Raw genomic sequence first — 4,940 nt, 5'->3', positions numbered from 1 at the left:
ACCAAATACAAAATAAACACCGCCAAAAACCTAATACATAAAATACTTACTTTAAGCCACCAACGATTTCATGACGCAAACATAGACAAAATAAAAAAAATACTAAAAAGCAACAATTACCCCGACTACCTAATACGCGAACTTATACAACAGAAAGTAATGGAAATAACCAGCCCTCAAAATAGAGCAACATCTACAAAAACAACAGACACGAAAAAACAATACCACAGCATAACATACATCCCCAAACTATCCGAAAACCTCGATCGCGACTTGGCTAGAAAACAAAATATCACTCTCGCCTACAAGTCCAATAACACTTTATCTACGATTTACACAAAAACAAAAAGCCCTATAGACACCAAACAACAGAACAACGTAGTTTACGGAATAACATGTAAAGGCAAAGAAAACGAAGCCTGTAATAAAATATATATAGGAAAAAAGGAAAAAGACAAGGTATACACTGGAGAGCCTAAGAATAATGCAAAAAAGAGAAAGAACAATAAACAAGAAAGAAGATACCGATGACATTGCTGCTGCATACATTTTATGTTTATGACGAATTTTAGCAATTACCAGTATTGACAAGACTACCACAATAGATGGTACCGAAGCATAGAAATGGAAGAAAACGCACGCATCCCCTTCTTAGACGTCTGCATTCACAGAGAGAAAAATAGCTTACTTTTGGACTGGTACTCCAAACTAACTACAACAAGTTAACTACTACTCATCACAACCCACCAAATACAAAATAAACACCGCCAAAAACCTAATACATAAAATACTTACTTTAAGCCACCAACGATTTCATGACGCAAACATAGACAAAATAAGAAAAATACTAAAAAGCAACAATTACCCCGACTACCTAATACGCGAACTTATACAACAGAAAGTAATGGAAATAACCAGCCCTCAAAATAGAGCAACATCTACAAAAACAACAGACACGAAAAAACAATACCACAGCATAACATACATCCCCAAACTATCCGAAAACCTCGATCGCGACTTGGCTAGAAAACAAAATATCACTCTCGCCTACAAGTCCAATAACACTTTATCTACGATTTACACAAAAACAAAAAGCCCTATAGACACCAAACAACAGAACAACGTAGTTTACGAAATAACATGTAAAGGCAAAGAAAACGAAGCCTGTAATAAAATATATATAGGAAAAAAGGAAAAAGACAAGGTATACACTGGAGAGCCTAAGAATAATGCAAAAAAGAGAAAAAACAATAAACAAGAAAGAAGATACCGATGACATTGCTGCTGCATACATTTTATGTTTATGACGAATTTTAGCAATTACCAGTATTGACAAGACTACCACAATAGATGGTACCGAAGTAAAATTAAGTTTAATTAAATATGTTATAATAGAAATTTCTGTAAGTAGTAAAATAGTATAATTCATTTGCCATTTTTATGTTCATATGCACGTCATACATGTATGTTCCTTATGTAATTTTTGTCAAACGTTAATGCATAATTGTAATTTTTGTACTTATTGTTGATACAGTGAAAATAAACAACCAGCCCCTGAAGATGCTAATGAGTTTAGCGAAACGTTGGGCAACAATAGTGGAATAACTTCGTTTTATTTGCACTAAAGGATGCAAGATCAGACAAGCCTATTAAAATATTAAAATTTAAAAAACTTAAATTCATTAAATTAATCCTCAGCAAACAAAATATTGAGCTCGGATTTACACAAACCCATGCGGTAAAAAGAAAATATATATATAAAAATACAAAAAAACAACAACGAGATAAATTGAGCGGGAAGAGAGCAGCGAGTTGAAAATAGGCGAGTAAAAAAAGGAAACAAGAAACTATGCTCAAACTGAAATCAAAAAAATTCAGAAGTTTAAGTAACTAAAAATATTATACCTAAGCGAAATAGTAATTCATAAAATTCATATGGCAAACGCGTAAGTATAACAACTAAAAATTTCCGCAAAAAAAAAAAAGCTGATGCTCCTCCGCTGATGGTTGTAGTAGCTGGTCGCTCCCCAAGAATTTCTGGAGGGGTGACCGCGCCCCCAATGTCTGAGCAGGGAAAAATATGTATGTATGTATGCTCGCCTGCTTCTGACCAGAATTCTCCTTTCCCCTATTCAGCCCACTGGAATTCTGCTTAATCGCTCAATCTGCAGCGGGCATTGACCCTCTCTCAGTTCGAAGATTCCGCACAGCTGATCCCTGTATTATTATTGTTGCCAGTTCTGCCTATGATAGTTGATATCAAATTGTATATGTAGAGGTGTGTGTGCGCTGCTTCTATCGTGCATAGGTGTTACATGGTTATGTATGGCGGTGCGTGCAACTTCTATCTAACGTCCAGCTCGGTACCTGTTGGTATAGATGGCGGTTGACTTTAATTGCGTCGGGGCTTGCTGCCTGCACTTGCGTCCTTTGTTGTTGACGCAACAATTGCAGTGTTGTTGACGGTAGTACTATTTTTCTGCTGGGGAGGTCGATTTATACCTGTGTACTGGCGACCTAAAAAAAAAACACTATAATTTAATCAAAAGTTAATAAAGCGGAGTGGTGGCCATACGCATCTACCTACACACTGTACGTACGCGGAAGCCAGTGCCTTCACGCGTTTTTGTGTATGCATGTAGATGGCCTTTTTTTTGTTCAAATTCAATTCGCTTGCTTCTTTAAACTTACTTCAACTCCCAATATTATCGGTCTTGGCTAATTAGGTGTTCCGGATAAGTGACGGGATCTCCACAGGTCTCGTTGGTTGCACTTCAGGCAGCTTCAGCTCGACCGTTATATATATATACATATATATAAATATATATATCTTTATACGCATATATATATATCCACAAATTACGGAATACCGCCGTTTTTCCCGTTTAACTTTTATATAAAAATATACATAATTAACCGCACAAAATTAGGCACTTAAACTCGCGACACTTCACCGCCAACGTATTTTTTTCTAACTGAACATTTACGACTCCTTCAGCGCTATTTTATTAGAGCTGATCAACCCGAAGGAGTGACTCAGTAAGTTTCCCGCATATCCCCGAAGTTTAAGATTTTTACTCAACTATAAACAACACTAACACATAGACATTCACACACGCTTAGTACTGCCTTATCGAACCGCCTGGTTAGCAAGGTTTCACACCCTTGGCTGTAACTTTGTGTGGCTTATAGAATTTATAGCTACTTTCACATCCGGTGGATACACACTCACACATACACAGTCATACTGAGTGGGACGCTGCGTAACAGTCACTGTCGACAGTTACAATTTCGAGAAAGTAGAGAATTTCGTTTACTTGGGAACCAGCATTAACACCGATAATAATGTCAGCATTGAAATCCAACGTAGAATCACTCTTGCCAACAAGTGCTACTTTGGACTGAGAAGGCAATTCAGGATGAAGTCCTCTCTCGACTTACGAAAGCCGCGCTCTATAAGTCACTCATCATGCCCGTGCTGGTATATGGCGCAGAAGCATGGACAATGACAACATCCGATGAGGCGGCTCTTGGAGTGTTTGAGAGAAAGATTTTGCGGAAGATTTACGGGCCTTTACGCGTTGGCGACGACGAGTACCGCAGACGATGGAACGATGAGCTGTACGAGCTTTACAACGATATGGACATAGTGCAGCGAATTAAAATACAGCGGCCCCGCTGGCTTGGTCATGTGGTTCGAATGGACACCGACGCTCCAGCTCTGAACGTATTCAACTCGGAACCCGCTGGTGGTAGCAGAGGAAGAGGGAGGCCCCCACTGCGATGGAAAGATCAGGTGGAGAAGGACTTGGCTTAACTTGGCGTTTCCAATTGGCGTCAGTTGGCACAGAGGAGAAACGACTGGCGTGCTTTGCTGAACTCGGCCAAAATCGCTTACGCGGTTACAGCGCCAAAAAGGAAGAAGAAGAAGAAGATAGGATGTCATGTCATGTGTTGTCGTATCCTCTGATGTCATGCTATAGGATGTCATACCATATGAAGTCATATCATGTGATGCCACGTCATGTAATGCCATGTCATGTCATACGCTGTCATATCATGTGATGTCAAGTCATGTGATGTCAAGCCATATAATGTGATGTCATATCATATAATGCCATGTCACGTGATATCGTGTGATGTGATATCATATTATGTGATGTAATATCATGTGATGTCTCTTCATATCATGTGATAAAATGTAATGTGATGTCATGTAACGTGATCACATTCCATGTTCCTGTTTCGATAAAAATACCGATAACAATATCCATAAACGTATAGAAAAATACAACGATTGCAAAATCGATTAATTCATCAATAAATATAGCAATCATCAGTATCGACTATTGTACATACCGTTAACAATATAAATGACTAAATCGATAACAAAATCAATTATTTAATCGATTATTATACCGATAACAATATCCATTATTGTATCGATAACAATATCGATTATTATATTGATTATTATATCGATTACAATAGCGGTTATTTAATCAATAACAGTATCGATAACAATATCGATTATTTTATCGATAGCAATATCGATTATTATATCGATAAAAATATCGAGTTTTATATCGATAACAATATCGATCTTCATCCTCATCCTTTTCTTCACATTTATCTTAATTTTTGCATATTCCTCTTCACCTTTACCTTAAAGTGTTTAAATTTACTTTGATCTTCGTTTTTGCCTGTACCTCTAGGCATCTTTATTTTTATTTTTATTCTCAAACCGCTAAACCACTGAGAACCATTTCCATGTGCATTATTCCCCTTGAATTTGACAATTTACTCCCAACCAACCAACTGCCGCTAAAGAAGTTTCACTTCATAAATTCAAGAAATGTTCTTACCCTTTCAGTTACCCTAATTCTTATGTATCTGTCATTGTCTCCATTTTCGTCTTTATCTTCACTTTTGCCTTCTTT

The 4,940-nt window shown here is 37.3% G+C and overlaps 1 long non-coding RNA gene across 1 annotated transcript in view; it reads right to left on the bottom strand.

Annotated features, from left to right (window-relative positions):
- LOC108364140 (uncharacterized) overlaps positions 1-4,940 on the bottom strand; it is an 8,055-nt gene that overhangs the window by 152 nt on the left and 2,963 nt on the right. Inside the window, exon 2 of the long non-coding RNA XR_001847707.1 lies at positions 741-1,070. This is a non-coding gene — a long non-coding RNA (uncharacterized LOC108364140). The remainder of the gene's footprint in view (positions 1-740; positions 1,071-4,940) is intronic.

This window comes from Rhagoletis zephyria, unplaced genomic scaffold (genome assembly GCF_001687245.7).
Source record: "Rhagoletis zephyria isolate East Lansing unplaced genomic scaffold, Rhagoletis_zephyria_1.1 Rzeph_scaffold_01474, whole genome shotgun sequence".
Lineage (NCBI taxonomy): Eukaryota > Metazoa > Arthropoda > Insecta > Diptera > Tephritidae > Rhagoletis > Rhagoletis zephyria.
This window is presented reverse-complemented; position numbering and strand designations above follow the sequence as displayed.